Source organism: Pseudorca crassidens, chromosome X, assembly GCF_039906515.1.
Source record: "Pseudorca crassidens isolate mPseCra1 chromosome X, mPseCra1.hap1, whole genome shotgun sequence".
Classification (NCBI taxonomy): Eukaryota; Metazoa; Chordata; class Mammalia; order Artiodactyla; family Delphinidae; genus Pseudorca; species Pseudorca crassidens.
The window spans coordinates 40075067-40088596 of record NC_090317.1 but is presented as its reverse complement, the minus strand read 5'-3'; the positions used below and the strand labels follow the sequence as shown (position 1 = coordinate 40088596).

Below are 13530 nucleotides of genomic sequence, written 5' to 3'. Positions count from 1 at the left end.
ACCCACTTGAGTCCGTTGAGAACAGATCGGAATATATTTAAAACAGATTTTCCAGCCCAGTGTTACAGCACAATATTTTGGTTCCCCATAATCTTACTTTACCAGAATTTTTCTGGTACTCCTGGCCTCATCTACCAAAGAAGTGTATTTCACTTTGTTACAACTACTGTGTTCCTGAAAATTAATAAGTAAATCAGCTTTTTGAGAATCAAATCACTGTTATGTAGTAGTAAATGTTTTTTTACTTGTTGCAAATTTTCTTTATATAATCACTCCTTGCTTTCTGTGTTTGGTTTTTCATTTGACATAGTTTTGTTTTTTTTTTTGTTTTTTTGCCACGCGGCTTGTGGGATCTTAGTTCCCCGACCAGGGGTTGAACCTGGGCCCTCGGCAGTGAGAGCTCGGGAGTTGTAACCACTGGATCTCGAGGGGATTCCTTTGACATGCTTTCTTAGAGCATGGATCAGTTGCACCAGTTTCTTATCTCTATCCTACCCACTCCCATTTACTCTAGTCCCATCTCTTTAGAATAAGAGAGTGTTTATCTGAAGAAATAAACCAAGATTTCTTTTTATAAAAAATAAATTTATTTATTTTTGGCTGCATTGGGTCTTCGTTGCTGCGCGTGGGGTTTCTCTAGTTGCGGCGAGTGGGGGCTACTCTTCCTTGTGGTGCGCGGACTTCTCATTGCAGTGGCTTCTCTTGTTGCGGAGCACCAGCTCTAGGTGCGCGGGCTTCGGTAGTTGTAGCAGGCAGGCTCAGTAGTCATCGCTCGCAGGCTCCAGAGCACAGGCTCAGCTGCTCCGCGGCATGTGGGATCTTCCCGGACCAGGGCTCGAACCTGTGTCTCCCGCATTGGCAGGCGGACTCTTAACCACTGCGCCACCAGGGAAGCCCTAAACCAAGATTTCTGCCACACATGTATGTTGAGAACAGCCACAGCCCCATTTTTGTGGTCAGTTCGTATCTCTGCATGTTTGCTTTATCTGTTGTATTGTCAAGATGCTTGAAATTACCACATGAGAGCTACCACTATATTTCGTGTAAATTAAACAAAATAGATCAGAATGGAGCAAAGAGGTGTTTTTAAGGTTCGTTTGGTTCTTTGTGGTCCAGAGCAAAAGTGTGCTGATTTTCATGGCTGCTCGATTACTGTATTCTTACTTAAAATCGTGAAGCCAAAAGCTTTGATGTGCTTTACCACAAATCCACATTTGGATTAGCTCTCACAGGAGTTTGACTGTGTGCCAGCATAAGCTTGCCTTTGTCCATTTTGTTTGCTAAAATCCAATGTTACGTGCTCCCCCTTTAAGATATTCGTTTATATATTTTTTAATGAAGAAAAGATAATGACCATCTAGAAATGTTAATAGTTGTACTTTCTTTAAGATTTCATTTCTTGGCCATGTGATAATTGGCAATAAGCACCAGCAATGTAATGACTTTAGCTGTGGATTTGGTGAAGTTAGTTGACTCTTTTTTTTTTCTTTCATTCTAATAATGGAATTGGAGCAACAGAGAACGCTAGGATGGTTTTAGCAAGAGACTAATTTGGAAGTTAGAGTTCTTAAATCCTTTTCTAAATTTCTGAAACACTTCTAGTGGATATCTGGTAGATTACTTACCATTTGCCTAACTGTATCTTACTTAATTATCCTGGTTCACAGCAGGGTGGAATATCTTGTGAAAATTTTTGTTATACATAAGATTATTTTTCAGATAAAGTGATCTGTACTTTATTACTTCTCATTTAGAGAAGTAATTCACCCTTCTGTAACTGTATTTTTGCAGTTACCTTGCATTATTCCTTGTTCCTCCTGTCTGATAAGTGCGATGACTTTTCTCTGGCACCTAAATTTAGCACCTGGCTTTATGTAATTAAAAATAATTTATGCATATTTGGCTTATTAAGCACAAATGAACAATTTGCTCTGCTTGGCAGATGGAAGCTACTACATGAGTGAAATTATGGGGCTACATTCTATTAAGTATTCTAGTGTATGGGACTTAGGAAGGTCTGCCAATTAGGAAGCTTTAATTTAGATAGTTTGTTGAGAGTATTTTGCTCTTGAATCTTCCATATCTGAACAGTGTAAGCAGGTTCTTGTGTGTTGGATTGACAGCCTACCTCAGTAGGCCTCTTTTTTTGTGATGTAGAACAAGACTAAGAAATAAAACATGAAAATGGAGGATGTTTCCTTATCTCTTCTTTCATCTTGGCATCATTACTTTGAAATTAAACCATCTGTAAAAACTAGAACATGGTAATGTTTGAAATGAGCTTTCCATTTCAAAATGTTTTATGATATTTATATAAACTTAATAAATCACTATGTGAGTTATCATAATTAAACACATACATAAAAAACAATAAGGTAGCCTTTTTAAAAAGTTGTTAATGACCATCCCTCAAAAATACAAGGCTTTTCTCTCCTTTTTCCCTACCCCGAGCTCAAGGACCAAACTCTGAAAATGTTCTCAGTTTTCTTTGGCAAAATATCCCTGCATTCCATGCTCACAAAGGAACCATCTGGTAAAATTTTGGCCTCCCAGGTACCTCATTACTGGGACCAGGGTGCACAAATGGTGGCCTTGACATTTCATTTTACATAAGGAAAGATCAACCCTCCCCCCCCACACATACACTGTAAATTAGTAAATATAATTTGGCTTATTAAAGAGAAAATCCCATAGGGCAACCCCTAGGGAGGCAAATCACACTGTATGCTCCGCTCCTTTTTTCCCTCCCTGGAACCTGGATCCCTGTGAAATCAAGCAAACAATTGCCTTTAAAGATTTCCTAGAATGATAAAGGACAGCTTTGTAGGAGGTTTTGAGATATGAAGGATGGTCAGTGTCACCAATTTTTCTAGGTAGTAATGGAAGGATTATTATTTTTTTTTGGTAGGGATACATCTATATTATTATCTGTCTAAAACATTAATTATGCTTACAACTGAATTTTTTAACATCTTTATTGGAGTATAATTGCTTTACAATGTTGTATTAGTTTCCGCTGTACAACAAAGTGAATCAGTTATACGTATACATATATCCCCATATCCCCTCCCTCTTGCGTCTCCCTCCCACCCTCCCTATCCCACCTCTCTGGTGGTCCCAAAGCACCGAGTTGATCTCCCTGTGCTATGTGGCTGCTTCCCACTAGCTATCTGTTTTACATTTGGTAGTGTATATATGTCCATGCCACTCTCTCACTTCGTCCCAGCTCACCCTTCCCCCTCCCGTGTCCTCAAGTCCATTCTCTAGTAGGTCTGCGTCTTTATTCCTGTCCTGCCCCTAGGTTCTTCATGACCATTTTTTTTTTAGATTCCATATATATGTGTTAGCATATGATATTTGTTTTTCTCTTTCTGACTTATTTCACTCTGTATGACAGACTCTAGGTCCATCCACCTCACTACAAACAACTCAATTTCGTTTCTTTTTATGGCTGAGTAATATTCCATTGTATATATGTGCCACAACTTCTTTATCTATTCATCTGTTGATGGACACTTAGGTTGCTTCCATGTCCTGGCTATTGTAAATAGAGCTGCAATGAACATTTTGGTACACGACTCTTTTTGAATGATTGTTTTCTCAGGGTATATGCCCAGTAGTGGGATTGCTGGGTCATATGGTAGTTCTATTTTAGTCTTTTAAGGAACCTCCATACTGTTCTCCATAGTGGCAGTACCAATTTACATTCCCACCAACAGTGTAAGAGGGTTCCCTTTTCTCCACACCCTCTCCAGCATTTATTGTTTGTAGATTTTTTATGATGGCCATTCTGACTGGTGTGAGGTGATACCTCATTGTAGTTTTGATTTGCATTTCTCTAATGATTAGTGATGTTGAGCATCCTTTCATGTGTTTGTTGGCCATCTGTATATCTTCTTCGGAGAAATGTCTATTTAGGTCTTCTGCCCATTTTTGGATTGGGTTGTTTGTTTTTTTGATATTGAGCTGCATGAGCTGCTTGTATATTTTGGAGATTAATCCTTTGTCAGTTGCTTCGTTTGGAAATATTTTCTCCCATTCTGAGGGTTGTCTTTTGGTCTTGTTTATGGTTTCCTTTTGCTGTGCAAAAGCTTTGAAGTTTCATTAGGTCCCATTTGTTTATTTTTATTTCCGTTTCTCTAGGAGGTGGGTCAAAAAGGATCTTGCTGTGATTTATGTCATAGAGTGTTCTGCCTATGTTTTTCTCTAAGAGTTTTATAGTGTCTGGCCTTACATTTAGGTCTTTAATCCATTTTGAGTTTATTTTTGTGTATGGTGTTAGGGAGTGTTCTAATTTCATTCTTTTACATGTAACTGTCCAGTTTTCCCAGCACCACTTATTGAAGAGGCTGTCTTTTCTCCATTGTATATTTTTGCCTTCTTTATCAAAGGTAAGGTGACCATATGTGTGTGGGTTTATCTCTGGGCTTCCTATCCTGTTCCATTGGAAGGATTGTTGACTGCATACCTGTAAGCTTTGGGCCTTTCTTCAGATACCTGGTAATACACTGCTCTCTCTCCCTTTCCCTTCCCCTGCTTGCTGCTGGGGTCTTTCCTCCCTTAAGCATAGGCTGGAAAACACCACTCCAGTTTACCTTAGGGTCCTGAATCCTCAATCCTCAAGAGTTACGTTAAAGTAATAATGATGTAGATTGTATGCAATTAGGTTGGTTTCTTTTCTTTCTTTTCTTTTCTTTTTGTTAAGATATTGGAGATTTATAATGTAAGTAGGAAATTAATATTTGCTGTCAAGTAGATGTCGTTCTAATGAAGAGAATCAAGACTTAAAAGTGTTGATACTGACGATCCTTCATTTTTCAAAACCTACAGAGTTGTTCTTTATTATATCATTCAAAGAGATCTTTAAAGGTAATTTTTTACTTGATTTCACCTCTATCAAAATGTCCCAGGGAGGGAACTGAGCACAGTGTGATTTGCCCTCCCCAGCGGTTACCCTATGAGATTTTTTAAAATAAGTCAACTACAAGCTAAAATCCACAAATGCTTGAATACACCACCTAGTCCAGTGATTCCACTTACCCCATTCACCCTTCCTTTATCTTCCCTGTTTCTTTAATATTTTTATGTGTCTATTCAGTTGTAATTGTTTTATAAAGGCTTTGTTTTGTCATTTGTAAAATGGGAACAAAACTTATTTTCCCTATCTCATGGCATTGTTATGTGAGTCAAATGAGTTTTGAAACCTTCGAGCAACTATATAAACATTTGAAGTTCATTTATCTATTAATGAAGGTACGAGATGTTAAGTGCCATTTTCTTTACCCGAAGACCAAATGAGGATCTATATTTGTACCATTTTCCCTAGTAATTACTTTTCCCATGTTGTATATAGAAATTGATTTGGAGTAGTAACATTGAGTATATACAATATGCAGTGATATCACTACAAAATCAAAACACTGATAGTTAATCACTCAAGAATTTTGATATGATAATGACTATGCATCTATGATTTTTTTGGTGGTTTTTTGGCCGCATGGCTTCTGGGATCTTAGTTCCCCAACCAGAGATTGAACCCGGGCCCTCGGCGGTGAGAGCGCAGAGTAATAACCACTGGACCACTAGGGAATTCCTGCATCTATGGTTTTTAATCAAAATAATATACAGCAATTAGAATAAAATAGCAGGACAGAATTTCTTTTTGAGCTACAATTTCCCCAAACCCAGAAGTTCTCAAACAGTGCTTCTGTAGATACAAGTATAAGCATCACTTGTCTTAGTGGTATTGAAGAGTATGTATAACTTTAGTTATCTTAGTTACAGTTTTCAAAACATAATACTTGAAGAAGAAATAATGATTCAGCTGGTGAGAGCCCGTGTTTCTGGTGGACAGTTGTGGAAGGAGTATAGATGTAAAGTAAGCTAAAAATTAATAAAATAAAGGGCACTATAAAGTTTACCATGTTGCTGTACAGCTATGACATGGATTTTATATTACCTTGATGTTAGAAAATCTGCCCAGTTTTTCACCTTTTGCTGCTGCCATATGAGCACAACAGGTAAGAGTAAATCCTAAATGTGATGTTACAAGATACATTCATTCAACAGATAATTACCTAGTGTCTTCTAAAAATCAAGCACTGTTTTAGGTGCTAGAGATAACAGCAGTGAGCAGAGCAAAATCCCCATTCTCGTGGGGCTAACATTTTAGTTGAGGGAGGCAAATAAACAAATAATATATGGCTGGTGGCAGAAAGGATATGAAGAAAAATAAAGCAAGGTATAGTAATAGAGAGGGGAGGGGATTGGTATTTTAGATAAATTTGGTGTAGGAACACTTCTTTAAGTAACCTATGCGCAGCGACCAGAGGGACTAGAGTATATGAGCCAAGCAGGTTTTTGGGAGCAGAGTGAATATACATAATTCTGTCTGGGAATTTCACTGTGAAGGGAAGCAGAGAAATGGGTAGTAGCTGGCTACTGTCCTGGGTGTTGGGTATACAGTGATGAATAAAGCAGAAATAGTTTCTACCCCCACAGACTTTATAATCTGGTGGGACAGACAACTAATAAACAAGTAAGCAAGCAAAAAACGTAATTATTGAGGTAGTCAGTAATAACATCAGCCTGGTTTGAGTGGCTTATAAATAGTCATGCATGAGGAGTATTTGAAACTCCCAAAGCAATTTTCCAGGACCAGATCTGGTGTAAAGTACGCTTATCTAATGGCCTGTTAAATGATACAAAGATTTCCTAAAAGCAGTGATTAATAACAATAGGTGGTATTCTGGTGGCAGAATCCCAGTGTGACATCTGTGGAGCAACTTGCCAAAAGCCAGTTTGGATTGTTTTTTAAAATTAAATCAGCCATCTCTCAGCACCAACAATATCTGGGCTGTGGTTTGGTAGAGAGAACTGGGGAGGACATTCTAAGTGGGAGGAATAATATGGTAGTGAAAAAGCAAAAGATGGCAGTTGTTGGGGACACAGCAAGTACTCCAGATCCATTTATTTGTGGTTGAAAATATGAGACTCAAGATATAGTGCCCTTAGCAACCAGAAAGGTTGTTGAAGAGCAATGTCCTCATCTATAGAAGAGGAAAACCCGGAAAACCAGAGAGAGAATATCAAAGGGACCTGAGAATTAAACCTTTGTTGTTTTTTGTCTCCACTGCCATTTCAATTACCGCCTAGATGGTCTTGTTTTTTCCTCTCTCACTCCAGTATAAAAAAGTGAAGTTTTAATCATTAGTTCTCCTCTTGTTTTAAAGTAACCAAAATCATGGGGCCAGCTTTAGTTCTTCTAAATAATGATTTTAAAGCACTGTACCATGTATGAGTTTTCATTTGCTGCCACACTGACTTTTTGCTTTGCACCTGGGAATTCAGATGTTGTATTTTTAAACATTTTCTGAGGGCTACTCATTTTGTACAGTGATGCATAAGTCTTGAAGTGTATTAAGGTGCTGTAAATAAAGATGGTAACAATTCTCATATTTCTCTATGTTTTAATCTTTAGAAGTATAGCTGGATTCGATTAATAATTCATGTATGCTTTTTTATCCCCATGACACTGTAATCTGCCATTTATGTCGTCAGTTACTTACCTTTAAAGAATTCTAAATCCTTTAATGAAACAAAAAATTTCAGTTAGGGAAGGAAAGGAGAGCTTAGGTATATCTAGTTTTCAAGTAAATGTCTTTAAAAAATGAAGGGAGAGGGAAAACAGGACAAAAGAGTTATTTTTATTAACAGTTTTCCAAAGCTCTTAGTGTAAAGTTGGCAGCTTTCAAAATGTCATCTGTGGCTCTTGGATAGTTGTAAAATAAGCATTCACAGTCTTGTTTTAAGGACTTAGAACTGGCAGCAAAAGCAGTAGAAACAGGAAAACCTACAACCTCTACTGAGAACACTACTTTCTCCTATTTGAATGTATTTCCTACTAAGAGTGCTGTCATTTTACTAATTAGTTTGTTCATCAACTTTTAATGAACTTGAGATTATAAAAAATTCAGTAAAGGTGTACTTGTTTGACTTTGTAAATACGGCAACTTAAGGCAAGATACAGAATCCACTATAAAGTTCCAGTAATCATTTCTATGGCCCCAAATTATAATCTAACATTTTACTTAGAATGGAAATTAAATCTTGTTTGTATTAGGAAGTTCATTTTAATGACTTCTGTAGCTAGAGCAGTGTTGCCTTACACAGTGTCCTCAATCTACTTTACAAGCAGAAAGAGCCACTTGTCAAATGAAAGTGTACTAAACTAGCACATTGATAATGAGTACCATTTTCAAGCTTTGGCTCTTTTATAGTGGACCTTCCTCCAACACTCAGCTCTTGGTCCTACTTGTTCATCATTATCATTAACCTAATATAAAAAAGAAATGTTTATCAAATTTGCAGGTGTCTGAAAATGGAAAGGGACAGTTAATACCATAGATCAGTTTTCTCAACACTGGCCGTAGATTCAACTGAGAACCTTTTAAACAAACTAAATGACACTGGAATATTTATGGGTAAAATGATATGATATCTGGGATTTACTTTAAAATACTCTAGGACGGATTAATGATAGAAGATTGGCAAAATGTTGATAATTATTGAAGTTATGTGATGGGCACATAGAAGTTTTAGTTTATTATTCTATTTTTGAAAATTTTTATAATACAAAGTTAAGGAAAAAAACAGAATACCCGGGCCCTGTCCCAGATGAATTAAATTAGAATCTCCAGGCTTTAGTAATTTTAAAAGTCGAGCTTGAGGAGTTTTTAAAAGTCCTCCAAATGATTCAAATTTGCAGTTAGGGTTGAGAATCACTATCATAGAAGGTAAAATCAAGATTCAGATAGAACTGGACAAGTTAGAATGCTCAGTTAAAATCAGTGAGCTAAAATTTATCATAGGTAAATGTAAACTGCATTTAGGTTTTTTTAAAAATCAGCTGTACAGGACAGAGAATACCTAGGTTGGTGCTTATGTTTGTGAAGAAGATCACAGTGGATTAGTTGATCACAAGCTTAGTATGATAATAATATGACATAAGGACTGAAAAAGCTGGTATGATCTTTGACGGCATTAATAGAACCATGTAGCCCACAATATAAGAAGCCTGCATTTGTTCAGATCTTATCTGGTATTCAGGTTTGAGTGACACATTTCATAAGAGACTTTGACAAATAGGTATGTTAAGAGAATGATAGAAGAAATAATAAGAGTCCCAGACAATCTCATGCAACAAACTGGTGAAAGAACTAGGTATATTTTAAGGTAGGCGAGGAGAAGAATAAGCAAGGGGAGACAAGGTAACTATAATAATACTTGAAGACCCATCATATTGAAGAGAGCATATGTTTTGTATTATCCCAAAGTTGCAAGGAAGTATTGAATAGCATTTTATTTATCCTAAGAAAGACCTTCCTTTTTCTTTTTTTTTAAGTGTATAAAGAAATACCTTCATTTTTCTATCTTAAGGGTTAAAAAATGTTCATTGTAAAAATTTCAGAAAATAATGTGTACGTGTGAAAAAGAAAATAATGATCACCCATCATCCTGCTGCCTGGAGATAACCACTGTAACCAGGATTGGCTACCTAATGTGTGTGGCCCAGTGCAAAATGAAAATGCAGGGCTCTTTGTTCAAAAATTTAGAATTTTAAGATGGGTGACAGTAGCGTATTAAAACAAGCACAGGGCCCTTCTGAGCATGAGGCCTTAATGGACAGGCCACAGGCTCATAAAGCCAGCCCTGATTATAACATCTGGATATATACAATTCACCCTTGAGCAACATGGGGTTTGAACTGTGCAGGTCCACTTATATGTGGGTTTTTTTTCTCCAATAAATACAACAGTACTACATGATATGCAGTTGGTTGAACCCGAGGATGTAGAACCGCAGATAAGGAGGGCCGACTATGAAGTTATATGCAGATTTTTGACTGTGTGGCAGTTACCTCCCCTAACCCCTGTGTTGTTCAAGGGTCAACCATAAAATATTTTAGAAATAACTTTCTAATTAGTAGAAATTCCCACCAATGCAATAGGCTGCCTTGGGAGAACTCTGGAGTTTACAGGAAAAAGCCAGGCTTTCTATCAGGGATACCATAGAACAGACGAATGTATGGGTAGTTGGACTACATGACATGCTAGAGTGTTTTTCATCTCTGACATCAGTGATGCTCTATCTCTATCCATCCAAATAACTGGTTCATGAACAATAATCATTACCTGTAAATTGCCTATTTTTTAAAATCACAGAACCTTGCTTTTTTTGTTATCTTGCTGTGTCATTTAATAAAGTATTTCACATCACTTATGGTGATGAGTTTCCTTAAGAAGTTTGTTGCTACTTATATGTCAGGATGCTACCAAAACCACATAGACCTTTAATAGGGTCTAGAACATTGATACCTTATTCAGTTATAGACATTCAAAGAATGATTTGAATTTCTTGATATTTTTAAATCTCTTGTTCTGTCATGCAGCTGAGAGACCGTATCTATTCTGTTCCCAATTTAATATTGCTATAGAACTTCCCATATGTAGGCTGATTCATGACCTTGGATACTCAGGCTGTCAGATGATAAACCTCTGTGTGTATGGAAAGGCAACCCAAAGTTATCTGCTTGTTTTCTTGTACTTTTAGAACCCAGACACTGGCACATATTAATTCCTAAATGACTTGCAGGGGCTTGATGATGATTATAGCTTAATGCGCTGGAAGACTTCCCCAAGTGACTAGAAATGTATTCTAGCACTAGCTTCCAAATTATTTGTTGCATGGTTTTACACTAACTGCCTGATTTAAAGCACTTACAAAAACCGAACAATTTCCTTTCTACGTAGTGTAAAGCACTTATAATCTTGCAAACATTTCTGTTGCAAAAAAATGACCTTTCCTGCCAGTGGTTTTGACCACTTTGTCTGTCCCTAGTCTCAAACTTTCTATCAAAGAGCCAATTGTTATTGTTACTCAGGAATGATTATCTGTGGCCTCTCCTTTCCTTTCTACCTCCTCACACATCCACACTCCCACTGTTAATTTTCAGCTGAGCCAAACTTTTCTTTACCTCTTTGTTCTTTTCCCCATTCTTCTAATACTGCTTTTTCTAGGATATATAAAGAAGAAAATAGAATTTGAGCTACTTTTATTTAAAATGTGGTAAACATGAAATAAATGATTTTTCTCGCAAATTTGAAAAAAATTTTTTGAAAGCTTTTTTAGATCTTAAATTCTTGGAAGCCAAATCCGGCAGCTTTAACAGTGCCGTGTTTAATGAATGCTTTTATTTGAACTCCTTTATTTTGACAGTTTTGTCAAGGTATTGCATGTTTATTTATATAAACAGACATTCATACACTTGATTTCATTTTTTCAACCTGAAGATGGTTACCTCTTTGGGTTGTTTTTTACTACCACTCTTTTATCTATTTTAGTATTTTCACTTTCCCATCTTCAAACTGAGAACATCCTCCTTTTTTCCATTTCCCGAATAATTTCAATTACATTGCTCTGAAGAAGCCAGCTGCATATGTTTAGCTCCCACGTTTATTTCTTTTTTTTTAAAGACTTAAAAAAAATTATTTATTTATTTATTTATTGGCTGTGTTGGGTCCTCCTGGTTTCTGTGCGAGGGCTTTCTCTAGTTGCGGCGAGCAGGGGCCACTCTTCATCGCGGTGTGTGGGCCTCTCACTGTTGCGGTCTCTCTTGTTGCGGAGCACAGGCTCCAGACGCGCAGACTCAGTAGTTGTGGCTCACGGGCCTAGTTGCTCTGCGGCATGTGGGATCTTCCCAGACCAGGGCTTGAACCCGTGTCCCCTGCATTGGCAGGCAGATTTTCAACCACTGCGCCATCAGGGAAGCCCCCACGTTTATTTCTTTATCTTTCACCAACTTCCACTTTTCTTACCTTATCCTTGATCTCTTAGCCAGATCTCCAATTTCTTACACTTTTTCACTCTGAAAGTGATAGATTTTGCCTTTTATCTTCAAGCACTTCAGTAATTCCCTCATTATTAGTTGATATATAATCACTTCCTCTGTCTCTTCTCTTCATTCCCATTCTCTCTTCCCTGGTACTGTCTCTTTCATAATATTTGTTTGGATGTTCATATTTCTTTTTCTTAGTCTTCAATTCATATTCTAGCTTTTTCATATCAGATAATTTCTTTTTTTATGCAAACTTTACTTATTTATTATGTTTGCCTGCGTCGTCTTAGTTGCGGCATGCGGGCTCTTCCTTGCGGTGCATGGGCGTCTCTCTAGTTGTGGCGTGCAGGCTCCAGAGCGCGTGGGCTCTAGTTTGTGGCAGGCAGGCTCTCAGTAGTTGTGGCACGTGGGCTTAGTTGCCCCATGGTATGTGGGATCTTACAGCGACCAGGGAATCGAACCAGCGTCCTCTGAATTGCAAGACGGATTCTTAACCACTGGACCACCAGGGAAGTCCAGATAATTTCTTCTTTCTATAAGCTGCACGTGTTGTGATTGCCAAAATCTTTCTTGATACTTGGCCCCCACTATCAAAACCCTCTGTAAGATTGCTAATTAATGTTATGCTGCATTTGTGACCCCTATTTTTACTTTTTACCAATTCCTACATCTACTTTCCCACCCTTCTTTTTCAGCTGAGCCAAATTTCTCTTTATTTCTTTGCTCTATCTCCTACTCTTCTAATTTACCTCCTTCTATGCTTATAATAACTTCCTACCTCACATCTGCCAACCTACCTATCTTCTCATTCAAAGCTTGCTTGAAGTCTTAACTCCTTTTAAGTGGGTAAAGATAGGAAAATAGCCAAAGGCCTGTTTTATAATTGATTTATTTTTTCTAAGTCTATATGCTAAATAAAAGAGGAATGCCTCATAAAGTAAAACAAACACTCAACCAATCAAAGCTTCCAGGAAAGGAAGGTAAATTTATGTACTTCAGCCATCTCACTGATACAGTTAAGTCAACAAATTTTGCTCCTGTTGTGTCCAGCAATATGTTGAAAGGTAGGGATACAAACCCAGAGGTAGAAGACATGGTTATTGTCCCCAGAGAACTAATAATCTAGATAAGGAGGTAAGATAAATACACATGAAGCACTTAGAAAGTAGTTGTAATAACTAGCCTAATAATCAGAATTCTAGGTTGTGTCATATAGACTTTAAGTGCCATAAGTAATCAGACAAAAGGGAAGGCATAATTGCTTGGGGTTGCCAGTGAGGATTTCATAGGGGAATTGGGTCTTGAAGAAAATGTAGAATTTGGATTAGCCAGACTGGGCTACAAGACTTGCGTTAGCATTTCTAGGTTAAAAAGAGACTTGCTTAGCAAAGACTTTAAGGGAGAAATTAGTTGTTTAAGAAAACAGCAAACTTTATTCTAGGGAGGAGTAGGAAATATCAGATAATTAAATTGAAAAAGCTAAATGATCAAAGCCTTGAATTCCAAATTGAGAAATTAAATGTTAAAAAGAAATACTCCTTACCTAAGCATTTTAATTAATCAAGGTTTTTTATCTTGTTTAAATATCCATTGTTTTCTTATAATAGTATTAGCTAACACTGAGTCTTTTGCTA

The 13530-nt window shown here is 37.2% G+C and overlaps 1 protein-coding gene across 3 annotated transcripts in view; it reads left to right on the top strand.

Moving 5' to 3' along the window:
- The window catches only part of TBC1D8B (TBC1 domain family member 8B), an 82622-nt gene that overhangs the window by 2027 nt on the left and 67065 nt on the right, over nucleotides 1–13530 (top strand). The gene's annotated exons all lie outside the window — the stretch shown is intronic.